The sequence below is a fragment of the Pinus tabuliformis genome, chromosome 8 (genome assembly GCF_031772625.1).
Source record: "Pinus tabuliformis cultivar Carrire ecotype Pingquan chromosome 8, CPIR1, whole genome shotgun sequence".
In the NCBI taxonomy this organism is placed as follows: domain Eukaryota; kingdom Viridiplantae; phylum Streptophyta; class Pinopsida; order Pinales; family Pinaceae; genus Pinus; species Pinus tabuliformis.
Genome location: NC_142294.1, coordinates 1,974,876,551 through 1,974,904,521, shown reverse-complemented (window position 1 = coordinate 1,974,904,521; position 27,971 = coordinate 1,974,876,551).

Here is a 27,971-nt window from a genome sequence, read left to right as displayed (position 1 = left end):
TGATTTTCTGCACATATAACACAGGTTTATATGTTTTTTAAATCTAATGGACATTCTCTTAGAGCATGTTTCTTTCTACACCTAGGACAAAAGATGGATAATGCAGCATCTTCAGCTTTCTGCTTGTTTTGTATCTTAAGGGTGTCAATTTTCTCATTGAGACTCCCTAAAATATATATTTTAAAGTTATCAAGCAAACTTCCTATTTCTGCCCTACTTATTGTCCCTGCTACAGATTTATTTACTCTTGAAAAAAGAGGATCCGTTGAAATTTTTCCTGTTCTTTCTTTACCTCTTGAAATATGTACACATAGATCATAACTATCTACAAATGGTAGTTGTGAAATATCTCCTTTTCCCATTAGATTGAGAATATCTATCAAGTCGTCCTTAATGGATTTGAGTAAGAGATCTTTCAAAGTTTCCACATCCAAATTATTCATTTTTTCCCTTTTGATATTATAAACAAATCTCTCGACAAAGTATTCAAGATTATCATCTTCTTTTTGTACCATTTTGAAGACTACATATTTGATGCTATGATACATACAATAATCCTTATATTTCTCTAAGAATGCATCTTTCATTTGTGCCCGTCTCCATGTAGAATTTGTTTCTAAATTCATAAACCATTTTAATGTTGCATTCTTTAATGTGGAAGGGAACAATTTTAGTTTTGAGCATCATGCAGATAGTCATATGATCTACATAATACTTCAAATTCAAAGAGAAATGTCATAGGGTCTTCTCTTCTTATTCCATGAAAAGTGGGGAGAATAGAGGGCGATATGTTCTTCATTATTAATGTTGTGCACTCATCAAGGATAGGGAATCCAAAAGGTTTTGGATCTCCTCTTCCTATACCTCTACCACCCCTCTTCCACCTCCTTTGTTTCCTCCTCCTCCTCCTCCAAACCTACGTTGTTCACCATTGACACTGTGTACTTATCCTTCTCCTTCTTTAGCCATGATGGATTCCTCAGAAGATATATCTGGTTCTACAACAGGATTATCTAGTTTTTCTTGTAGTTCCTTTGGTTCCTCTATCAATGGTTTGAAGTAAGTTTCTTCCTCTTCTTCTTTAGAAGGAACTTCTAACTCTTGAGCTAGAAGTTGTTCTCCAGTTGAAGATAGAAAAATTATTCCAATTGTTGGAGATGTAGGATCTTCTTCTATCACAGCCTCTATTGATGAAGTTGGTGAACCTTTAGATTGGATTTTAGATCTTAAGACTTCAGGAAGTCTATATTGGCCTGCTATGGATGGAATTCGAGTTTGTGTGGGTGGTGTGGCACTACGAGGTTGTGGTGGAGTGAGTGATGATGTAGGAATTGAACTTCTTCCTCGACCTACAAACCTACCTCTAGAGTCTCTTTCCCTATGCATGTCATGTTTTTTTTTTAAGGCTTTTATTTACACTTCCTCGGCAACGACGCAAAAATGTTTGGTCAATTTAATGTTCTTAAATTGCAAGCATAAATTATCAACTGGAGTTGGTAAAATTATGAAGTGCAGGTGCACTATATATGCTAGAATCCTATTCTTTCATTTAGTAAGATGATGGTTATGTTTGTTTTGAGATTTTCATTGTTATCTAGATTTTTATTAGAGTTAAATTTCTACAAATTAATATATGAAAGTTAAGCTACTGTTAGAACAAATGGGAGTTAAACTACTATCAGATCAATTTTTCAAATCATGTCTAATTGAGTATCATTCTAAAATGTCTTATGTTATTCATCCTAAAAATTATGAATCTATATAAACACTTTACCGCTATGAAAACAGAGTATTGGAATTCAAAAGCTTATCTATGAAATATATACAATTCTCATTTTAAAGAGAATGAAAGAAATTTCTAATTACAAGCTGTAGAGTGATACAAATTCTAATTCTACAAAGCATGGAAAGATTAACTATGATGAAGCGAAAAACGTTGAATGGGTAATCTATTAAACAACTCCAAGCATAAATGAAATGCTAAATGGTAAATGAAATAATCCGAGTTATATGAAATACTTGAAAACAACAAAGTAACTAAACTAGAATGCAGTGTTAACAGAAATAAATTAAATGAAAACAATCAATCAGCTCAGATTCTCTACACCTAGCACCGATTTTGGATCTTCTTCACAAGCAACTCAGATTATCCATGCACAATTAAGCATTAAATATTCATATTCCTCACTGTTTGTATCCCAAGGAGCAATGCTTCATACTCCGCCACATTGTTGGTTGCCTCAAACTCCAAATTAAATGAGAGGGGTATCAAGCTACCCTCAGGAATTATCAACAATACTCCTACTCCATTTCTCTCTTTTGAATTTGTTCCATCAAAGTATAATTTCCATACTTTGTTTTTATCTGTCTGTTTGTTGTCTAACTGCATCGTTATATGTACTTGTGTTTCTTCTAATATGGTCATATCTTCTTCTAGTAATAGGAAAAAGAGGTTACTTTCTTTTTCATACATAGGAGAATTCCTAGAACCTTCAGTTGGAGTCACAGTCTTTACAAATTTGGACTCTGTTTAAACCTCCTTTCTTCGCCTCCAAAAGTAGGAATAGTGGCATAAGTTAGATCTAATTTGATAGAGCGCCCCACCTTGGAATCCCAAGACCTAAATAGGAGCATGCAGAATCTATGGGGAATATATGCCACTACTATGTCCATCACTATGCTCTTCACAAGGATCTGATTCAGGTTTACCACCAAATATTTTATCATTCCCAAGTATTTTACCCTTTTGGAGTCAAAGGAGTATAGTTCCTTGTAGGGTCTGGTGATCTGTAAGCCAAGTTGTTCCATCACGGCTAAGGGCATGAGGTTATGTGATGCTCCATAGTCCAACATACAGTTATGAAATAAGAGGTCATGAATTACTAGGGTGACGTAGAAGGGTGCAGTGGAAGAATCAAGTTCTTCAACATGAAGCCCAAAAACAACCATTCGTATTTCTTCTTGAAGATTTAAATATTCATGGGTTTGCACTGAAGTGGATGGAAGTATGAACTGGGAGACTTGAACGTTATAAGTGGGATGTTTTAGAATTTTATTTAGGGGAATGGGGATCTTTACCTTTTCGAGTTCTTTCTAAAGATTTAATGCAGACTGGCCCTTTTCTACACCTCCCATCTTTACCTCTTTTTCTTTATTTCTAATAGTTTTTATCAAAACAGGTGCCTTCTCTTTTGTATGTTCCTCAAAACTATTGCATTCCTTATTTAAGGAGGCTTCTGCTTTGGTGATTTGGGGTCTAGCTTCCCTATTCCTTTATTTCACACTGGGGGAATATTTTGGGCAACGACTTCCTCTTTTTGTTCAGGTTCCCTCGACCTCTTTTATGAATATCTGAGATCATAATTTCGAGGTATTTATGCTTGCATGAAATCCGCAAATTGTTTACAATAATCACCTATGTCCTCCTCATTTATTGTTTCTTCTATATCAAGGCACATCTCATCATGAGCCATTTTTTCCTGTTCTTCTTTAGAGAAGGAGGAATACAAGCTTCCCTGTGTCTCATGTGTATCTAGTGTTAGTTCACCTAGATCATCTTCTAAATATTGAGGATGAGGAATCTAATCGAGTTAATATTTTCTTTCCCTTTGAAGCATCTGAAATGGTGGCATTCAGTACTGTGGGTTGTAACCTCGGTTGTTACCTTGAGCATTCTGTTTAGGGAGACTCTTGTTCTCAAGCTCAAGCTTCACCACATTGTGTGATAAACTCTTAATAAGCTTATCCATTTCTTCCCACTTCAGATCTGGTAATTATTTACCTTGACTAGAGGAGGATGCTTCTTCTTCCCCCTTTTCTTCTCATGATGTTCATTCTTTCCTCTTAACTTCCCTACCGAGGTGAAATTTTCTTCCACCTTAACAGCATCAACTTGGAGTTGATATAAACTATGAGACTTCCTCTCCCTTCGGATAAAGCCAAATTAGGACTCAAGGGCTCCCACATATACCACACGAGCAGCAACTTGAGGAGGCTTTATCTCAACAGGCAGGTTATTATACTGCCTATTGAATCTTTTTATGAATTATGAAATGTCCTCTTCTGTCTTCTTCCTTATAGCATTGAACTCTGTGAAGACATACTTGTGATATCTCTATTTACCTCACTTTTGTGTCAAAGAGTTTTTTATTTCTTCCCAGGTGGTGATGGATGCGTTGGTTAGGGATTTAAACCACTTTTTGGCTTCTCCATCAAGGGATTTCACAAAGAGTCTCAGGACCACATCCAGCGTTTCTATATATAGATTCTTAGCAAAAGAACAGAAGGTTTCAACATGTCTCTGTGTAGTGTTTTCGTCTTCCCCATTGAACCTAGGAAGAAGCTTTAGGTAGTCCTAAGGCATAGCACTTAAGGGTTGAGATGAATCAGGAGGGGCATATTTATTCAGTAAGAAGCCTGGAACAACCATCTAGATTAATGGGGCGGGATTAAGATTTACAGGAGGAGCTTGGGACAAAACCATAGTGGTTGGAGTAACTCGGCTGAGAGTAGTGTGGCTAAGAGTATAGTGGATATTTCTATTATTGAGGATAGAGTTACCTTTTTCAATCTCAGGAGGAGGAGGAAATGAAATGAAAGGAGTCATAACTAAGATTTCTTTCTCTTCGATCTATGATTTGGGGGCACGATGCTCTAGATCACGTTCTGTAGGGTATGTAAGGACCTTAGGAGTAGAATATGAGCAGTGGATGGCAGCATGTTGGGAGCTGGAGGAGGAAGTTTCAAAGAATGATGAGATAGTAGCATAGGTAGTAGGAGTTTTCTCTTTCTAGACTCTCCTGAAAATTAATTTCTCTAGGTCAGATATAGAAGGAGTTTTCTGCTGAGATGTATCTGAGAGAGTGTGAAGCATTCTAAAATTTAGGATGATAATGAGATTTTTTGGAGTCACCAAGGTGATGAGGATGCAATTAGAACTTCTTTGCTCACCTACACAAAGAGTGCTTAACTTGTCGTAACCCAAGGGAAAAATCCTTCAATACGTTCCCTAGAAATGGCACCCAAAGATGTTGTCACTTCCAGATACAACCTCAGATTTCTTATAAGACTAGTGCCTGGTAATATCTATATTTTATGTGTCTCATATGATCTTCTAGAAACTAGAGACATCATATACATTTTATACACTTGTAAATACATACAATAAACAACATGGGTTGGTTCATTCATCCAAGCACTGTTGGGCGTGGGATCCCTCAAGGGTATCTTTGGGGCTAAAAGCCCGTATTTTGGTCAAATTTTGTAATCCAAGTGTAAAGACTCCACATTTTGTGGTCGTGGAGCGCATAGGTCTTAAAGAGTCATAGGGTTGTCCTCCCTTATTTTGGAAATGTAATGTCGGTTGTAAAATATCTACCCATGGTCCGCGGACCATGGGATTGTATAAATAGAGCTAAGCTCTAAGTATTTTGATGGAAAGAATAGAGGATATGCACATGAAGATATGATGTATGAGAGATAGCTCTGAGGTAGAAGTCTAAGTTTGGGTCATAGCGTAGATAGAGGCTCTGCAGCTGAGTGAACAGAGGCCTAGGGTAGAAGTCCACAGCTGAGTGCACAAACCCCTGCAGCTAAGTGTGCACGGTGGGTCAAGTCTGTAATCGTCCGGAATTATCAGTAAAGAGAAGTATTCTACACTTTTTGTGTCTTTATTTCTTGTTTATGCATCTTGTTATGTTGGGTATGAATTTCACTTATAATTCTTATATGATGCGCTAATATATGTAAATTTGTTGGTTAAGTCAACGCATGTAAGAACATATGTTTACGTGAAGCTAACTAGTATCGGTTAATAAGATAGGTGAAATACCTAGCCTAGTTTGGGAGATATTGCAGTTTGCTGCCCTAGCAGCGCGAAAGTGCCTGAGCCACAGGTTAGGGCTGCATGAAAGCCAATTGTACCCTTTCACGAAGGTACTGAAGGGTGGAATAGAGGGCTAAGAAACTTGCACGAAGGTAGGTATAGCTGAAATAAACCGACATCACAACCATCTTTGGGTGTGGAAACTTCGTTCCAGCATCTCCCCATACTGCTTTGGGCGAGACTTCAGTCTGCGCTCCGCATGCTAATGTCGAAAGGGACAGTAGTGTAGCAATTTTATTGGCTAGCTAATGTTGAACCTGGGTCAGCCTCCCTCAAGCCAACAAATGGTTATGTTGCTGAGACTAGAATCTGCATAAGAGATGTGCGATGTCGTATCACTGGAATCCAACTAAGAATGAGATTGGAGACTGGTTGGATAGAAAAATCCATGAATTCGTGGCACAGGAGAATAGAAACCCATGACTAACAAAGGAATAATGGTTGGACTAGTACGTGTATATGGACATCCACGACATATTTTTCTACTCTTTCCCTATTGAGCTATACAAGTGGATCATGAAGCTAGCAGATAGCCAAGGAAGGTGGATACTTGATGGTCCTATTGTGTGGACCCTAGAGCTAGTGCGAAGGTTGGAAGCAGCGAAGGATAATATTGTCCATGCTGTCAATCACTTGCTTGATCGCACCATAAGAGGATTTGTTATTGAATTCGCAGTTGACACCTCAGTCAACTATAATGATGTGGAGCAACACTTTGTCAAAGGACCGCGAGGTAAGTACATAAAATCTTTGAATACTTCGATTAAAATGTCATTGTGCGAAAAAAGGGTCATGCAGCTACCTTGATGTTCAAGACTACACGAAGCGGAAAAATTTACAGAAATGAAGGAAATAAGGGTCTAGATTATAGCCCCTTGATTTCACCTCTGTGAAGGGACGAAGAAGCGATAGCAAAGGTTTCTTCCCGAATCGCTATTCAGTTAATAAGACAAGGATTCCTGCAAATACCACCTCTACCTACACCACCTTCGACTTCACCGCCATCGCTTCCAACTTCACTCGTACCACCTCCACCTCCACTACGGTTCAGTATGGCAAATACAGTGAAGTTGCCTTTGTTCAAAGGCTTGGTAAATGAGGACCTGAACCAATTCTGGTTCATTGTGAGGGATGTATGGGAAGCTCAAGGTGTTACAGATGATCACATAAAGAAGGCGACGCTGGTTAGTGCTTTGCAAGATCACGCGCTAACCTAGTATATTTAGTACTCTAACATAACCCAAATGCTGGAGTAGTAGACATCCAGACATCACTAAATAGGGAATTTAGTAGGCCTAAATCTGAGGTGCGGTTGATTGTTGGATTCAAAGAGATCACAATGCGAACAGACGAGATGCCTTGCAAACTAGATCAAAGGTTGAATTTACAATCCGTGAAGCCAACATGAATTTGATAGATGGACATTATCGCGAGAGGTTTGTGGCTTCGCTACTACCGCACTTAAGAAGTTTGTTGTCACAGTAGAAGATAACAACTCAGGAAGAGGCCTTGGAGATTGCGATGAGATTACATGAGACTCTGATGTAAGATCCTAATCTAGGAGTTTAGTAGATCCATGCGCAGCTAATGAATCTGTGCCATGACATGCAAGGTTTGAAGCAGGACAGGGCAGTGCGACCAGAGGTATGCAAGGAAGTATGGTGCCTGAAATGTAAGAGTCAAGGACCATTGCTCGGTCTTTGCGAATTACCTTGCAGGGGGAGGACCGATGCCTTTAAGGCTGGAAGCTCAAGCAGGACCTAGTGTGGGGCTTACATTATGGTGCACTATCTATTAGATAGCCGAAAAACATGCCACAGATAACTGTCACTTGCTACAAAAGTATGTACAAGCACCGCAATAGCTGTTCTACAACTTTTCTAGGTCGGTAGGACATGATGAGCATACTTGCAGGAGCTATGAATTGATGATGGATAGAACTCCCGCCTACAGGGTTCAGGCCGAAATGTGGCCCCTCGACTAGAATATAAGAACATCGCCGACGAGATTTTAGGGGCACAGACGAGGCTGAGGTGGAGGAGGACCTGGTAGAGGTCGAGGATAGTTGATTTTTTACAATTGCGGAGGACCAGGACACTATGCCCGTGATTGCACTAATCCAACGCGTTTGTCGTGCAAGTATTTCATGTTGTTTTATCATGAAACAGAAGAATATCCTACACTGATAACTAGGATACGAGACAAAGGGACGCTACCACCTCCACCGACTCAGAACCTGCAGATAATGAGGTCTGAGCCATGCGAGGAGGATCCGAATGTAAACATAATGCTCAGGAGTGGGATCACAATAGGGGATGACAAGGGGAAACAGCTAGAAGACAATACATGGGTTCGCAAAGCCCCAGAAAAAGAGGCTGAATTCGACTTGGAGTGCACTCGTGAAGCCTTCATGGAAGCTAAGAAGAGCTTCATTAAGGCCTCCACCTTAGGAAGCAAAGATAAGCCTGAGCCGGAGATGGACCCTTCTATGTTCACAACTTTCCTAGAAACCTGTATGAAGTTACTACGCGATAGTAAGGTTATGAAAGGGTTACAAGAACTCATCAATAGATGTGCTGGGACCACGCCAGGTGAGCCACACATAGTACGAAAAAATAGGCAAGTATAAAACGAGGACGGGACGGGAGATGAGACTGACCACACAAATTGGAGAGTATGAAATGGATCAGGTCATTTTGGACCTAGGGTCACATACGAATTTCCTACCAAAGCAGACTTGGGAGTGAATGGGGAGACCTACTCTGTAATGGTCTCTAATTCAGCTAATGATGGCGAATCAATAGAAAATCCTCCCCGTGGGGTGGTTGCAGGGGGTGCCTGTGGACATTGAGGGAGCGAGCATGTTGGTGGATTTTGAAGTAATAGAGATAGTGGATGATAGAAATTCCTACCCTGCACTCCTGGAAATTTACTGGGCTACTGATATGAATAGGGTAATCAATTTGAAGAAGTGAAAGATGATCTTTGAGAAGAAATCACTGCACGTAATAATACCCCTGGATCTTGCTGAAGGATCGCTCTATATGGAACTAGTCCACGATTATGAGAGTGATGATGATCTTAACTGCATCTATAATATAACAACGTGAGACCAAGACTGGGTGAATCCCACTATGTATGGAAGGATTACGTGGGATCACGAGAGTTCTTGCACTTCATATTTCGATGAAGAAATAGAATGCTCACAGAATCGGTTACACGAAGTAACTACGTTTAATTGCAACATGATAACTCGTTTGTTGCACTGTGTGTCATAAGAGGCAAGAAATATTCCTATTTATGATGGTCTAAATGAGGTAGATATATTTTTGGATGCATTTGAAAGGGAGATACAAGAAAAACAGCACTTCTAGGCCTTGGACTAGGCATTGCACGCTACGCCCACAAGATGGTGGGGTACACACAAGGGAAGCTTTGATGACTGGAATGAATGTAGGAGGATGATGAGAACATGATTTGGAAAGTCTAAGATGCGACTGATAGACAAGAATGATGGGAAGAATGACCCAAACACTCATCTGGCCAAATGGACATAGGCTTATGGAGAAAAGCCCCAACCTAAGTGGGTGCATGTGTTCTGTCATACCCTGGATGTTATCCCAATGAATTGGTACATATAAATAGAGCTTTGCCATGGGAGAGGCTACTAGGATGTCCCATGCGAAGGATTCATGATGACATTCAGTTTTGAACATGGTTTTGACAGTATTGATGATAAGAGGTGAAAGAAGCCATCCTTAGGGTATCGCAGGATCCTTTAGGCCTAATTCAGCCTGAATGGGCTACTCAGCTGAGTCACCCACTCGAATGTTATAATGTAACTACTGAATATGAGGATGAGGATTTGCGGAAGATTAAAATTTTGAAACAGAAGGCCATCATGAGGTTCAAGGGCCACAGATTGAGAGTCTTGATATAACTGCGCTGGTGAAAACAAAACAAGTGAACATTGATATGGAGGAAGAACCCAAATTCGCGAAGATTGGAGACTACTAGGATGACACGACAGTGGATAAGGTCAATGAATTGCTCCACGAATACCAAGACTTATTCCCTACCAAGTTTATGGTTCTGAAAGGAATAATCAGAGACCTAGGAGTGATGAATATCACGTTAAAACTTGACACGAACCCAGTTAAGTAGAGGCCTTACTGCCTCAATCCAAAATACAAGGAGAAGGTCCACTTAGAGATAGACAAGATGCTAGTGGCAAGAATCATTGAGCCTGTGGAAGAATCTGATTGGGAAGCCCTATGGTGGTGCAAGAGAAAAATCAGAAGGATGAGATAAGGATATGCGTGGATCTCAGAAAACGGAATGATGCTTATGTGCATGATCTTTTCCAGACTCCATTCATGTATGAAGTGTTGGACAATGTAGGTGGCTAGGAAGCATATTCCTTCATTGATGGGTTCTCTGGGTACCACCAAATCAAAATCATGCTGAAGGATAGGAGTGAGACAACCTTCGCGACTGAGTGGGGTTGTTTTCAATACACCGTAATGCTATTTGGATTTAAGAATGCTCTTGCAATATTTTCGAGCGTGGTTGTTGCGACATTTATGGAATTTATTCATAAGTTCCTGGAGGTATATTTTGATGACTGGACTATATTTGGGCTAGTTAAGCGCCATGTAGCAAGCTTGTGCCTAATGTTGGATACCTATCAGAGATACCATATCATGCTCAATCTCAGGAAGTGTTTGTTTTGCATTCCTTTTGGGAATCTATTGGGGCATGTGGTTTGCAGAAAAGGGTTGATGGTAGACCCCGTGAAGATAGCGGTGATACTGCACTTGGAAGTGCCAACAAGTGTGAAACAACTCCGTGCTACTCTGGGACATATGGGCTATGACAAAAATTTTATCAAAGACTATGCCCAAATCACCGCACCGATGGAAAAATTGCTGAAGAAGGATGTCACGTTCTGCTGGAACGATGACTGTAAGAAAAGCTTGGATATATTGAAAGAAAAGATTGTTACCGCGTTGATTGTAATCTTCCCAGACTAGAAGAAAGAGTTTCATGTACATGTTGACACATCATGTATAGCCCTGGGGGCCATACTAACACAAGATGGAGGCGAAGGCTTGGATCATCCTATCGCATTTGCAAGCCACTGATTATCCAAAGCAGAGAAGAACTATTCTACCACTGAATGCGAGGGGCTAGCTATGGTGTATGTGATCCAGAAGTACTAGAACTACTTGCTAGGAGGCCATTTTAAAATGTATAAGGATCACTCCACGCTAAAGTACTTGGTCAATAAGCCTATGCTGGGGGGGCGAGTCTACAGATGGCTTTGTTCCAAGAGTACAATTTTGAATTTGTTGTGAAGCATGGACGACTGAACATGGGACCAGATCATCTGTCGCATATCAAAACAGGGGAGGAACCTACTAACTTGAAAGAAGGATTTCCTGACGCGTAGCTATTTGCAATATGTGTCGTGGATGGTCATTTTGAGGATATAATACACTTCCTAACAATAAGAATTGCATCGGAATGATACTTTGTCCACCAAAAGAAGGAATTAGTGGTGCGTGCGGTAGATTTCTCTGTCATTTTTGGGAATCTATATAAGATGGGGACTGATGAAATATTGTGATGGTATGTACCTGAGTTGGAACGAAGCAACATCCTCGCGGACACTCATGGAGATGCCACGGGAGGACATTATGTAGAGAGAGAAACCACACAGAAGATTCTATGCGTAGGGTTGTGGTGGCCAACCCTTCATCAGGTTTCAAAATCATATTGCAAGATGTGTGATGTATGTCAAATAACAAGCAGTCCATTGTGGAGGGATGAAGTTCCTTTGAATCCACAAATGATGTTGCAACATTTCGAGAAATGGGCAGATTTTGTAGGACCCATTCAGCCACAAGGGAAGATAGGGGTGAGGTACATTATCACTGCAACAGAGTATTAGATTCGTTGGGCAGAAGCGAAGCTAATGAAGGATTGCATCGGCATGACGACTGTGAAGTTCCTATTTGAGCATGTACTGACACGATTTGGATGTCCAAGGATCTTGATGAGTGATCGTGGTACGCACTTCCTAAATGAGACGATCAACGCACTAATGAAGGAATTTCAAGTATATCACTAGAAAAGCACACCTTATCACCCACAGGCTAATCAGATAGTGGAGGCACTCAACAAAGTGCTTGAAAATGTGTTGACCATAGTTTTCAATGCTCGGCAAAGTGACTGGGATCTACGCATACCTATAGTATTGTGGGCTCATTGAACAACATGCAAAAAGATGATGGGACAAACCCCTTTTAGGCTTGTATGGTGTGGAAGCCATAATGCCTATGGAATACATCATTCCTAGACTGCGCATAGCAATGCTCATAGGTATGACAAATTGTAGAGCCCTAGAAGAGAGGCTCGTGCAGCTGGATGAGCTCAAAGAAGAAATATTTTTGGCTGGGTTTGACCAACAGGTCCAAAAGCAGCGTGAAAAAGCGTTGCATGATCGACACATCAAACTGCACACATTTAAGGTAAACAATTTGGTTTTTTGTATGATATTAAGTTTAATAAATTCCCCAAAAATTCAGGATGCACTGGTTAGGGCCTTATGTTATTAAGAAGATTACCGACGGAGGAGCGGTACAGCTGGTCAAGTTAAATGGAGAACCCTTCCCAGGAAAGGTGAATGGCAGTCGCTTGAAGCCATACATCAGTGGTCCGACCATGTGACTAAATGAAAGTAGCACAATCTTAGGGCTCCAGGCAATTGAAAGGAGGCATGGGACTATAAACTACACTGCTCGGGCTGGGGAGCTGCATGATTTCAGGACTGCACAAAGCAGGGAAGTGTCATAGTGTTCGTGACAACGCAATGGTAGTTGCGCTACTCATGGAAATAGTGTGCAAGTTCACTGGAAAGTGACTGTTAAAGTCATTGTTCATGATTTGATAGTCAGATTGTGGCCAAATGGAGCGGGTGGAAGGCACTTAATGCAAAATTTATGGATTAGATTCTTGAAAATTTGTCACCAATCTAGCATTAATGGGCTGAATGTGCTGGGAATGGTCGGATTTGAATTCAAAAGGCCCTATAAATTATAAGTGGCTATCCAGTGAAAAACACTTGCCATTTTGAAAATTTAGTTATCGTAATATTAGGTGTGTATGGACCATGTGAATTTCGAGGCTTTGAGAGCAAGTTCAGTGTTTGAGAGATTGTCGAAGAAGACACAGGACCTCCTTAATAGAATGATGTCAACACCTGTAGAATCCATGGACATATAAGCAGTGACAGCCAAGGAAGCTGCACATGAAACTGAGGTAGTAGAAGCTACCCCAGAGAGTGTCGAAGTGGAACGGAATAAGAAAATCATGCAGGACACTCCACCTCTTCCCAAATGGGCCCAAAGTTGGACATTCAGGCAGAAGAACCTGTTGAGGCGTGCGTCCGCATGTTGGCCAAAAGGGTGCACGACGCTAAGACAAAGATGGCCAGGATTTAGCTGGAGCTGAACCTGCAGATCATAGAATTGCAGTTGAGGACTCAGCCTTCAACTCCGCTGGAAGTTAGGGAACAACGTGCCACCACTGTTACAACAACAATAGTCGCAATCAAAAGTGTAGTAGCAGACTGCACACGACTTTTTGAACAGTTGTTTGAGGTCCTAACCACCCTGCAGGAGGACTTGAATGTAGAGTGACTAGAGATAAAGGCACGCTAGCTACAACAAAGATAGGATGAGGTCAAAGTGACCGCACAGACGGTCGCCCTTACACAGTGGCTTGCATGGATGCAGGAGGTAAAGGGGCTTAAGGAAAAGTTGGATGTCGCTCAACACAAAGAAGCATCATAAAAGCATGCCTACAACCATGGATAAACGAGGCATATATAGAAGATTCAGGGTGGCAATTCAGCGGCAGTCACTGAGCAGAGAGTGGAAGAAGTTTAGCAGGAAATCGATGAGTGCGCTGTCGAGCTTGTGGTCATCCAAACGGAGCTAGGAGGTCTTCGTTCCTACAGAGTGACTCAAGGGTGAGTCAAGATGTTTGTGTTGGGGGCCTGTTGGGCGCGAGATCCCCCAGGGGTAGTTTTGGGGCTAAAAGCCCATATTTTGGTCAAATTTTGTAATCCAAGTGTAAAGACTCCACATTTTGTGGTAGCGGAGCACGTAGGCGTTAAAGATTCATAGGGTTGTGCGCCCTTATTTTGGAAATGTAATGTCAGCTGTAAAAGATCTACCCATGGTTTACGAACCATGGGATTGTATTAATAGAGCTAAGCTCTAAGTAGTTTGATGGCAAGAATAGAAGATAGGCACACGAAGATATTATGTATGAGAGATAGCTCTGAGGTAGAAGTCTAATTTTGGGTCGTAGCATAAGTAGAGGCTCTGCAACTGAGTTCGCAAAGGCCTAGTGTAGAAGTCTGTAGCTGAGTGCGTAGGGTGGGTCGAGTCTGTAATCATCTGGAATTATCAATAAAGAGAAGTATTCTAGAGTTTCTGCGTCTTTATTTCCTGTTTATGCATCTTGTTATGTTGGGTATGAATTTCACTGATAATGCTTATATGATGCGTGAATGTATCTAAATGTGTTGGTTAAGTGAACACAAGTAAGAACATCTATTCACACGAAGCTAACTAAGATCGGTTAATAAGATAAGTGAGACACTTAGCCTAGTTTGGGAGATATCTTAGTTCACTATCCTAGCAGGGGAAGTCCATGAGTCACATGTTAGGGCTGCGTGAAAGCCAATTGTACCCTTTCATGAAGGTACTGAAGGGTGGAATAGAGGGCTAAGCAACCTGCATGAAGGTAGGTATAGCTAGAATAAACCGACATCACAACCATCTCTAGATGTGGAAACTTGGTTCCAGCATCCCCCCATACTGCTTCGAGTGAGAATTTAGTTTGTGCTCTGTGGGCTGATGCCGAAAGGGCCAGTAGTGTAGGGATTTGATTGGCTAACTAACGTTGAACTTGGGTCAGGCCCCCTCAATCCAAAAGGCACATAAGCCATGTATTTTTGGTGCTCTTTCACATACAACTCATAGGAATATATGTATGAACTAATGGAGGCTGATTATTTCAAGGACTGATAGTTTAATTAACTTTAGCAAAGAAATGAAAGAAGGAAGTGAGATAGAATAAATAATCGTACAGAGCTTGAAACCTGAAGAATTATACATTCATCACAAAGAACTTGGAGTGTCAAGATTTCTACACTTATTTGAATTATAAGTGGACATAATGGATGAAGGAGAATTTGATGCAATGATTCATGGAGCACAATTTAAAGATATAATCTGAAAGATACATACAGGAATGTGCATTAACCATTCAACACAAATGAATATGTATGAACATATGAAACATTTTTGGCAGCTACAATTACATGAAATCAGAGAGGAATATGAATATAATGGAATTTAATAGAGGGGTAACATATTGTAGTACTCGAAGTTTGGAATCACCACCACTTCATTAATATTTAGAAAGATGAAAATATGGAAATGATACAGTCTTAGAAATAACATGTGGTTATTCTTCAGAATTCATAACCATTTATAAGTGTTTATTCCTCGCTTTTATAAGGAGAGATAGAATAAGAAAATTACAAAATATCTCAGGCTAAACTTCCATCTACCTACATGACTAGCTATCTCCAGGTACTGGTTCTATCACCTCTAATTATTACAATAGAAAGATACCTTTCTTGGAAATAAAACAACATAACAATATCAATCAAAAATAGCAAAACAGAATTCACAAGTGAAATAAAATGATGGTCCTATAAATATCTCCACGCCACTCTTCTTTCATGGCCTCTAATCCAAATAGATTTCTGCTAAATCATGGCTCATGCTGTCTCGGTCGATTCCTTGATGCTTTTGGTCTTAAAATTTTTTCTTCTTCTATTTAAGGAGGTGGGAGGGATCACCTGTAACAACCCTAATAGATTCAGAACACTATTGCCAACTCATCCATCCCTTCTTACATCCTTTATTAAACCAACAGAACCAATCATTCCCTGTGAAACAATCATGCAAGTGTATCGGGGATCAGGCAGTTCCAAAAATTTAAACCGAACATGATTCATAAAGTTGCAATTGTCGATATCCTTTGGCCCCTTATGCCTTAGCCCCTGGTTCTTTGACTCATTCTGACCATGTGCCAATCCCTTTATCGGAGCCCCTCAATCAGAGGATCATGATCGGAGGCTTCACTATGGAGTGGTGCGTTGTTTCACCGATCGTTGATGGCTAATTGATGATTCCATCACTACCATGTGTCACTTCTTTATTGGTGACATGTGTCACCCGAATATGCCCCCATAGGCCCCTGAAAATGTGAGATAAACATGACAAGCGTCCTCCGTACTGCCACGTCATGATGACATCAGTGCCACATGGCTTTATTGGGACCAATAGTGCTCTGCCACGTGGTCCCTTGGAGGGGAGAGAAAGGGCCCATCTTCCCTTAGTTTTTCGTTGCCATCCTTTGTACAAAAAAAGTGACCCTCTTGGTACTTTACCACTCACATATCGCAAATTGTGATATCGCAACTTTTTGGATTTGTATCCCTATCGGTGTACTGATTCGTCGATCATCAATGTGTAATGCCCTGGACCCTCCTTGTTTTCAAAAGGTGAAAACAATGTACATAAACTTGAGTCCCTTCCTGGTGACTTAGTGTTTCAATATGTTCTAACACATGATGAGGTAAAGAAAAGGATGTGTTTGGCACCTAAATCTACCTCAGGCTGAAGGAAGGAAAAAATTAGGGTAACCACAAACCACGCTCAGTCTGGTAGCTATCCCTACCAGAGCAGGAGAGGGCTCTCTCCGAGTCACGCTCAATGAATAGATAATTGAAAACGGTCTGATATGACTTACAATGCAATATTTATCGTAGGCTAGTAAGTGAATAGGGATTTTGGAAACAATTTTCATGAATGACCGAGCTTCTAGGATGTTATGGGATCGGTGCTCAGCAAAGAATAGAGAATTTAATACAAAGGCACAGATTATTCTGTGAGGCAAGGTAGGCAGAAAATGTAACAATTTATTTTGAGGTGTTGCGGCATGAATAGATTGCTGAAGAAAGTGAAAAGGGCATAGTGACATGAATCCTTTTCAACAGAAGAATAACACTGAACATGAAATTTTCCCACAGGCAGAGCAATAAAATTGAATTCTACCTAATCTCACTCAAAAAATTTCACTGGAAATCAACATGAATTGAATTATGAAACATAACGAAATACATATGAAAACATAAGAGACGCATTTTCTACACTCACAACCACAAGAATCTCATGAAACAGAGCCGCTGCCTTTCATTAATTCTCTGTCAAAAATACATAGTGAAGAAACAAAGTTTCTTTCCCATAGTATCCTAGAAGTTACAAGCCAACCAACCCTTTGCAAATAACTTGCCTACAATATATAGAATGTGTGAGGAAGAGACAGAATGCCTAGGGGTTGGGAAGTTACTCGAATCATTACAAAATGGAGATGGAGAGCCAACCATCAGCTACAGGTGCAGCGCTGCAAACATGACATTTGGCATTGGGTGACCGTTTGCCTTCCTTCGCCACTTGGATAGAAGCCAATCTGGAGAAAAACTATTTAAATTCCACCTTTGGTGCCAAAAAATTGAAGTGTAGATGATCGGGCCCACTTGGAGAAGTTGCAAACTGAAATTTCGCAAAACGGAAGAAAATTGGCAATTTTTCCTCTGTGCGCCGTGCCATTTTCTCTGTGCGTCATGCTACTTTGGGGCCTGCTTTGGGGCACTTGCAAGTGTCCAAAATGTGCCCAATTGGGCTTGTTGGAAAGCCTATCTTGTCTACTTTCTAAACCCACTGGAATTTTCAAATTTGGTGCTCATTTCCCCTCCAAATCTTCATTCTCCCAAGACTACTTTCTGTGTGTCAAAAAAGTGGCGGAGAGGCCATTTTTGGGTGTTTTTTGACCTTTAGGAGACCTAGACCTTGCCCAAATCTCTTTCTTGGACACCAGTAGTCATAATTTTTGATGTTGAATCCAAATATGCAAGCCGGTTCTCCATTGAAGCCCTAGAATTTTAGCGTCGCGCCAGTGGCACGGCGCAGAGGGAGAAAATCCCTATTTTTTGCCCAAAAAAAATCCCTATGACCAAAATTTGCCCAAATTTTTTGAAATTTGGGCTGGAAGTTCTCTATGGGGTGCCATGCTGAGCCAAGGAAGCCTCAGCCAAGATTCTAAGCATATCTTTCTCTTTTTCCCGTTTTCCCTTCTTGTTGCTCTCCTCAATTTTACTTTTAAACTCCTTATCCAGGCCTGTGCACTCATGTTCCGCACCCTGTAATGGAAAGCCATATGTCTTAGTAGAGAAAGGTCCTGGTCGGCTTTGTCCAGCAGCCTCTCCAATTGCATGTTCCTGATCTCAAGATAGGCCTCTCGATCTTCATTGATCACCTGCTCCAGTGATGTGGGCTAAACTCTTCTCCTTTGAGCAGCTTGGCGATGCTCACGGATGTTCTGTAGCTCCATGATCGTCTGTTGGTCCTCAAGTTGTTTGTTCCTCCACTCCAGGTAGTTCATGTTCCATTTGGCCCTCTCCAAGTCAAGGGACAAGGAGTCAATCACTCACTGCTACTCCTGGATGATCTCTGTGAGCTCCTCATTTGTTGGTTCTGCATCTGTCTCATCATCCTGGAGGAGAACAAACTCGGTCTCTCGCTCACCTAATGGCCCTTCCTCCTGCGTTGGTTCCTTTCTCTTACCCTACTCCTGTGATGCTGATGTCAGAAGCGAGGCCCCTTCCACCCCGGGTGGAGATAACACTCGCTTTGCAGCTGCAAACAAAGGTCTATTGCCTTTCTGATAGGTGATGTACACTGGCATAGTGGCAGTCTCATGTCGCTCATACTGATGAGATGGGCCCCCTTCCTCATGCTCTGCCTCTGAAACCACCTGTGGAGCGCTGAAGAAGTCATGGGAGATGAAGTCCTCCCAAGCAATACCCTGCAATCCCAACTGATGGTCTACCAAAATCCAGATAAGGGCAAAGTAATACACACTGTTGAGCTGCTGTCGAGGGGTCTTGCGCTGCATGAAATTTATCATCCTCTCTATGTTCCCGCAGATGAAAAATGGGAGGTTCATCATCCACACCCTGGTAAAGTGCATGAGCAACTTGATGTGATACGCATAGAGGCGAGAAAACCTCCCCTCACAACTGAAGTACTTCATGATCAATTTCATGAGCAGGGCATACTCATATTTTAGAAATCTGTACAGAAAAAGTCTCGTGAGGTGGCTCAAATAGCTGTCTTTGATGTAAGGCTCATAATGATGCCTCTCCACCTTTTTCTTTTTATGCCACTGCTCTCCAATGTTGGGTATGCCTGTCGCCACTGATATGGTCTCGGGTATCAATGTGAAAGTGACCCCAGCCAAGATGGACTGTCCTCCATGTATGTGAAGTGCAAAAATTTGGGCCAACTCATGATGAACTCTGACATTTGCCACCCTCTGACAAAATTCAAAACATGCTAAGTGCTGGAAACAAGACATAGCAAGAGGGCATGCCTGCAACTCGGTGAGTGTGTTTAGCTCATCTCTAAGATGTCTGCCACTCCGATGATGTCTCCTTTGGGCCCTTTCTCCCGAAGCTGTGTCACTATGGGTCTCCTCCTCATACTCTAATGAAACTTCTGATGCCATTACTGCTATTTGTACCCTGAATTTTATGCTGCCCTTGAATTCCAATGAAGCTGGTAGTTGCCCTGAAAATCTGCCACCAAGGGGACAATAAAACAGGGAGTATTAGGAGGGGAATTGTTATGAAACCAGCTCAAGAAAAGATAGAAAAGAAAGATCAACGCCTTAGAATTCAGCCTCTTCGAGGGGGCAACCTCCTTTACATTACATAAATGAACAATTCTTGTATGATACAAATGACAAAACCTCCTTTCTATATATAGGAGTCTAAGGAGTCACAATATAATCCAGCTGACCTAACAATAATAATATAAAGCCACAAAAATAACAATAGAGGGATTCTATGGGGCACAGAAATAACAATATGGGGGTAATAGGGGCACAACAATATAAATAAGGGGTATAACTACAATAGTAATGGGGTAATCACTAGTATTATAGGGACCCAACATGCCCCTCTCCTTCAAAAAAGTGTTGTCCTCAACGCTTGAGTAGTTCTGGATACTTCTGCATAAAATTCTCATCCTCCCATGTGGAATCTTCAGCGGATAAGTTCTTCCACTTGATAAGATACTCTGAAATTGATCGATTTCGTAGCTGTCGAGTTCTTGTTTCTGTGACTGCTTCCGGTTCCAATATAATTTTTCCTTCCTCGTCAAGTTCTGGCAATATTGTTTGAACTGGGAGCTTGTCGCCTATAACCTTCTTTAAACATGAAACATGGAAAACTGGGTGCAATCGAGAAGCTGCAGGAAGCTCCAATTTGTATGCCATAGTACCAATCTTTTGCAACACCTTGTACGGACCATAATACTTTGGTGATAATTTATTATCCTTCTTAGCTTGCTTTAGGGACATTTGCTTATATGGTTGTAGCCGTAGGAATACCCAATCACCTACATCAAAACTTCTTTCACTGCGATGTTGATCTGCCTGTTGTTTCATTCTATTTTGTGCCAACACGAGGTTATCCTTTAAGAGTTGGAGGACTTGTTGTTGATGTTCGATGTGATGTTCCACTGCCTGAACCTTAGAATTTTCTCTTAAATATGATGTGATGGATGGTGGTTGATACCCATAAAGTGCCATAAATGGGGTCATTTTTGTTGCTGTATGGAAGGAAGTGTTATACCACCATTCAGCCAGAGGCAACCATTTGACCCATTGTGTCTGTTTATCAGATACAAAGCAACGAAGATATCCTTCCAAACATTTGTTTACTATCTCAGTTTTCCCATCAGATTGAGGATGATAAGATGAGCTATGAGCTAACTGAGTACCAAGACAAGAAAATAATTTTGTCCAAAAATTTCCAGTGAAAATGGGATCTCTGTCACTTACAATAATCTTTGGGTTTCCATGTAGCTTTTGAACTGTTTCCATAAATGCAGTAGAAACTGTACTGGCTTTAAATGGATGTGATAATGCACAAAAGTGTGCATACTTGGTAAGTCTGTCAACTACCACCATGATGACACTCTTTCCCTCAGACTTGGGTAAACCTGTGATAAAATCCATTGAAACCTCCTCCCAACGTTGGCTTGGAATGGATAAAGGTTGTAATAGACCCGGTGTCTTAATTGTTTCAACTTTATTTTGTTGGCAAACCAAACATTCCGCCACAAACTTTTGAATATCTGATTTAAGGCCATCCCAAAAAAATTCCTTCTTAACCCTGTGGTAAGTTTTTAAAAATCCTGAGTGCCCTCCTAAGGGAGAAGTGTGCAATTCCATAAGAATCTTTTGTTTTAGCTGGGAATTCTTACAGAGGTATAAGCGATCTTTGTACCATAACGAATCATTTTGCCAGCTAAATGTATCAGAAGTACTGGAATCTTGTTGTAGCTTTCGAATAAGTGCCCACACTTCTTCGTCATTCTTCCATTCCTCCTTTGCTTCGTTTATCCAATCTGGTTGGATAATAGAAATGGCACACAACAATGCTTCCACATCCTCATCCTTTCTTGAGAGTGCATCTGCCACCACATTTTGCTTCCCTTTTTTGTAGATGATTTCAAAGTCATAACCCAACATCTTTGTGACCCACTTTTGTTGCTCTTCAGAGGATAATCTTTGTTCTAAAAAGTATTTAAGGCTATCATGATCTGTTTTTACCTTGAAGTGTCTTCCCATTAGGTAGGGTCGCCATTTCTTAAGTGCATGGAGTATTGCCAACATTTCCTTCTCATAAATAGCTTTGCTTAAAAACTTTCCCTTGATTGGACGACTTTCAAAAGCAATGGGTCTTTCATCTTGCATTAGAACAACACCAATTCCATTTCCTGAAGCATCACATTCCACAATAAAGGTTTTTGTGAAGTCCGGTGTAGCTAAGACCGGTGCTTGGCACATTGCCTCTTTAAGATGTTCAAAGGCCTTTGTTGCTTCCGGAGTCCATGAAAATGAATCTTTCTTCAATAATGTTGTTAGAGGTGCTGCTATTCTCCCATAATTCTTAACAAACTTGCGATAATACCCTGTCAACCCAAGAAATCCTCGCAGATGCTTTATGGATGTGGGGATTTTCCATTCCTTAATGGCTTTAATTTTGCTAGGGTCTACCTTAACTCCTTCATGAGATACAATATGACCCAAATATTCCACCTCCTGGACTCCAAAGAAACATTTGGATCTTTTTGCATATAATTGTTTCTCCTCCAATAGTTGTAGCACCCTGTCAACATGTTCAACATGATCCTTCCAAGACTTGCTGTAGATTAGTATATCATCAAAAAATACTAACACAAATTTTCTAAGGAATGGTTTGAAAATTGAATTCATCAAACCTTGAAATGTTGAAGGTGCATTGGTAAGGCCAAAAGGCATGACCAAAAATTCATAATGACCCTCATGAGTTCTAAATGCTGTTTTTGGAATGTCTTCAATCTTCATTCTGATTTGATGATATCCCGAACGAAGATCCAACTTGGTGAAGTAAATTGATCCATGCAATTCATCCAGTAATTCATCAATGACAGGAATGGGGAACTTATCTTTAATAGTGAGCTTGTTGAGCTCCCTATAATCTGGACACATGCGCCATGATCCATCCTTCTTGTGCACCAATACTACTGGAGCTGAGAAAGAACTTTGACTCGGTTGAATTATACCAGCCTCTAGCATTTCTGCAACCATACGTTCAATTTCACTTTTTTGGACATAGGGATATCTGTACGGCCTGATGTTTGGAGGAACACTTCCTGGAATCAGATGAATAGCATGATCATGATCACGCATAGGTGGGAGACCTTTGGGAGTCTCAAATACCTTGGAATGATTGTCCAAGACTTTTTGGAGATCTGGAGAAATAGATGATTCCAATGTGGAAACATCTAGCGAACATAATTGTGCAATTACACCTCTTTGCTCCTTTTTTAGAAGCTTTGTCATGCCATTAGAGCTGATTATCTTTCCTGGTTTCCCTGCAATACCCCTTAATTCAACTTCCTTTCCTTCCACAGAAAATTTCATGAAAAGTTCTTGAAAATTAAAAGCTATTGTACCCAAGGATTGTAGCCATTGGACTCCTAGTACAACATCAGCACCTCCCATTGGAATGGAAAGCATTGGGCTAGTCAATACATATTCTCCCATGGATAGCTTGATATTATGGCACTTTCCAGAACAATTTATTGTTCCTCCATTTGCAATCATCACTTGACACTCTGGTGCTGGATATAGGAAGCAATTCAATTCTTTTGCTACCCTACAATGAATAAAATTGTGGGTGCTTCCTGAATCAATCAACACTATTACCTTTTTCTTCTTGATTTGTCCTTCTATCTTGATGGTTTGAGGAGTGGTAATTCCCGCCAATGCATTACAAGATATGGTCGGATTTATTTGTTCTTCATCTAGGCTTTGTTCCTGGAATATATCCTCTTCTTTTGACCTTTCTTGCTCCTTTTCTTCTTCCTCTTCACAATCTATGTAGAATAATTTCTTCTCAGCACACTTATGACCTTTTGTGTATTTTCTATCACAATTGTAACAAAGCCCTTTTGCTCTTTTTTCTTCCAATTGTTGTGGTGTCAACCTTGTAGGTTGTGAAAGACTATGGGCAACAACACTTCCGTCTTTATAGTTGTGAATGGTATGCTTCCTAGTTGCCATAATTTTGCTTTCCATTTTTCTTGCTAACCTGAATGCCTTCTCTAATGAATCAGGTTCCCAAAGGCGCACATCATGTTGGATATTATCCTTTAAAGACCCTATGAACACATCAATCCTATGCTCCTCTGGAATATCTTTTACCCTTATGTTCAATTTTTGGAACTCCTCAATGTGCTCCATTATTGAACCCTTTTGTTTGAGACTTATCAATTGGCTAAAAAAAGTGTTGCTTTTTGTATCCTCATAATGTGCTATCAATTCTTCCGTAAAAATTGCCCAAGTGATAAATTGTTTACGAGAACAAAGCCATTGATACCATACAAACTGATTTGGTTCCAAATATAAAGTTGCCATACATACCTTTTGTGTGTTTTGCACATTATTGAGATCGAAGAATTGCTCCATCTGTAATATCCATGTGGCGGGATCCTTGCCATCAAACTTCCTCATATCGATTTTTGGAACATGGTGAGTCTTCGATCCAACATTAGAGTCTATGGAATCATGATTAACATTTCTTTTGTTCTCATCATGAGTTTCCTTTAGTACTCTTTCACCCTTAGTGACCATTTCTTGTAGCAACTTATTCATATTTATCTTCAATTCTTCCATCTTATCATCCATGCCATCAATTTTAGTGTCCATGCCATTCACCTTAGCTTCCATGCCATCCATCTTAGCTTCTACGCCTTTCTTTAAACAGTCCATCTTAGCTTCTACACCTTTCTTTAAACCATCCATCTTAGCTTTTACATCTTTCTTTAAACCATCCATCTTAGATTCTGTTCCTTTTTGTGCAAGGGACAGTTGTTGCACTTGGTCTTGTAATTTTGATATATCATGTTGCATTTCTTCCTCTTCTTCATGAGTCATGCTAGAGCTTTCAGGTTCCTTACTAGGTGTTTGCATTTTCTTTCCTTGGGGCATCAATTACTGATAATAATTCTCTACTATGCCCTTTGAATTCCTTCAAAATAAATTTTCAAACCAAGCTTAAGCAAAAATTTAAAAAAATCTACACACCTTTTTTCACTTTGTAGGAGCTTGATATTGCCTCTGATGTATCTCTGTGCTTTCCAATCATCTAGTTCTGAAATTGTGACCTGTAGTAGCTCTCTGTGTCCTCTTTCCAATGCCACCAGTCTGATCCAAATTGGATTCTCCAAGAAAGAGTTATGCACAATCTCCCAAGATGACCGGATTATAGACCTTTCCAGAAGAGTGAACTTGTATGAAGTGCCACGTGTACAATTTTCGACCTTTGGTTCTAAAACAAATATACAAGAAACTACAGTCCGTCCTCTTTCTGTACCTTCTTACTAAATTTCAATCCGATCCCTAGAGAGAAAGTTATGACGATTTTCCCTAGATCACCTGTTTTGAATGTAATTCAGGAGTCTGCAAAAAGACCAACTTCCTCAGAGCATATCTCCGCAAATATCGCGCGAAAAGATCTGAAATTTGGACCCAAGGTTCAGCGCGATTTCTTCTCAAATGGGTTTTTTTTGCGACTTCTGAAACGTCACATAAAAAACGTTATAGCGAAAATTCCACGATGACCTGTTTGGAGCAGCGAAACCCTAGAATCCAAAGCTCTGATACCAAATGTTATGAAACCAGCTCAAGAAAAAATAGAAAAGAAAGATCAACGCCTTAGAATTCAACCTCTTCGAGGGGGAAACCTCCTTTACATTACATAAATGAACAATTCTTGTATGATACAAATGACAAAACCTCCTTTCTATATATAGGAGTCTAAGGAGTCACAATATAATCCAGCCGACCTAACAATAATAATATAAAGCCACAAAAATAACAATAGAGGGATTCTATGGGGCACAGAAATAACAATATGGGGGTAATAGGGGCACAACAATATAAATAAGGGGTGTAACTACAATAGTAATGGGGTAATCACTAGTATTATAGGGACCCAACAGGAATGATGAAATAGGGATAGGGGTTTAAACGGAGAGATTTATCATGGATTTGGGAGTAGTTTGGGTATAGGGTTGATGGGGTAGGGTTTGAAATATATTGGCAGCTTTGCCACTGTAGCATAAACCCTAAGATCAATGATTTCTTTGTTTCCCTTTTGTTTGCTTTGCAAAAAAATTTCGCATTTGATTCCTACCCCTACAATCATGCTATCCCTTTCAATTTTGGTGCAAGGATGGATGTTGGTGGCCTACCCTTCAAAATGGGTGAGCATCCACAAGTTTTTAAGCAGATGGGATAGTTTTTGGGCCTTGTATTTCTATGCGCCGTGTGCTCTGCCCAGTGCGCCACGCGCCGGGTATGTGCCGCGCCAGTGTTATGTTTACATAGTGGGCGCGCCTTGTGTGCGTCGTGCTCTTTGGTGTGTGCACCGTGCACTATGAAAACACTCAAATTTCTTCCTAATTGTTTTGACTCTTTAACCCTTTGACCATCCACCCTCTTCCACAGCTTGGCTTGCACAATGAGCTGATTTCGTGGTGACTTTGAGTTAACCAAATAGTGGGGGAATAGGGAGAGGGTTTGGTAGTGACTTAGGGTAGGGGTTTAGGAAAAATGACAAGGAAGGATGGGGAAAAATGATAGGTGAGGGGAATAAGTGAATGGAGTGAAACCTTGGCAATATCAACACAAATTTTCAAACCCATCCATCGTTTTCTTGGTAAGTTTCACATGGTTGACATTATGTATTTTGGGTGACCTTCAAACCTCTTCACAAACACCATATCCTTCACAAAACTTGATGAGCAGGCGATGTCATAAGGCTTACCTCTCAATTTGATAGCCTTCCCCGAAGTTTGAAGTGGTTTGGCACCATTTCTTGGCCGCTGGACTGTGTGCACCGCGCGCAATTCCCAGTGCATCACGCCTGTGCAATATTTCAATGGCGGGCTGGCTGCGTGTGCATCGCGCCCGGTGAGTGCGCCACGCCCCTGGTTATATGTGCCGCGCGCTCCCAAAACCTGCCTCCAATCACTCAAACTCTCCAATCTCACCTTCACACCTTTGAAATGCTTTCTCCAAGTCTTGCAAGAGCACAATGCTTTTGATTTGGGTCAAAACATGTATTTATAGCCTTGGAGGAGATGGGTTTGATTTTTGTCTCTTTGAAAACCCCTTTTCTAATGTTGAGTTTTGCACTTTTTCATTGACCTTTAGACACACTGATTTTCACTTTCCCTTTGACATTTTGGCTCAAATGATGAAATTTTCGGCACCTCTTTGCAGGGACTGTACGACAGAGCATTGGGCCATGTAAATCATAACTGCATTTGAAAAGTCAACTGGTGATTTTTTGGAAAAATTTTGTCATAATTGACCTTGTATTACTTTTCTTCAAAACAGGGTTTTGAAGAAGAGTTGATGTCTCTCCAGGTGATGATGAAGCTTTCTGAACCATAGCTGTGTTAGGCCTCCCTCTAGCCTGCATGGCTTGTTCTGGGCATGTTTTCAAAGACCAAATTGATGAATTCCTAGACCCAAACATAAACAATGACTTTGTCCTGTAAAGGACCAGACCTGGACTGTCATAAGCTTCGGTGATTATGGAAAAAGACCTGAGCCAACAAGGGCCAAACATGAGTGGAAATGATTAGCATGACTTTCTCCATTAGATCATGGCATGTCCCTAGCAAAATGCAGCTGAGTGAATGGAGCGGGACACCTAAAATTGAAATGCACAAAGAGTTTTGATCTCTGACGGAGGGCTGACCAGACCGACCCTAACATTGGCTCCAATGGGGGATGGTAGCTCCTTGGAGGTGCCAAGAACAGCAGATCTCTGGAGGAGATAGACAGTGCCTTTTGTCCATTGGGCTATGGAGTCATCATATCGATAAACAGCACAGGACTCTGACTTATTTATGAAACTGAAAGAACCAAGAAATTGGCTCTACTTGACATTGAAATAACTCAAAAACTAACTTTACAGACTAAAACCAAACTGAAATAAAAATGGTATTTACAATGAAAGTGGAAGCAGCGCTAATAGATCAGCATTAATACCGCTTGAGCAGCCGACCATTGATCGGCCCTCCAGGACAATCTTCCCCATTCATTTCCTTCAGAAGAAAGGCATTCTGACCCCTATATGCTGCAATGTTGAAAGGACCTTTCCAGAGATTTTCGAACTTTCCGTGCTTGCCTTTCTCTTCATTCCTTTCATCCCACTTCAGCACCACATCATCCAACTGAAATTTATCTGCTTTTGCGTTTCTGTCATAGATTTTCTTTATCTTCTCCTGCAACTTGGATGTGTTCTTGA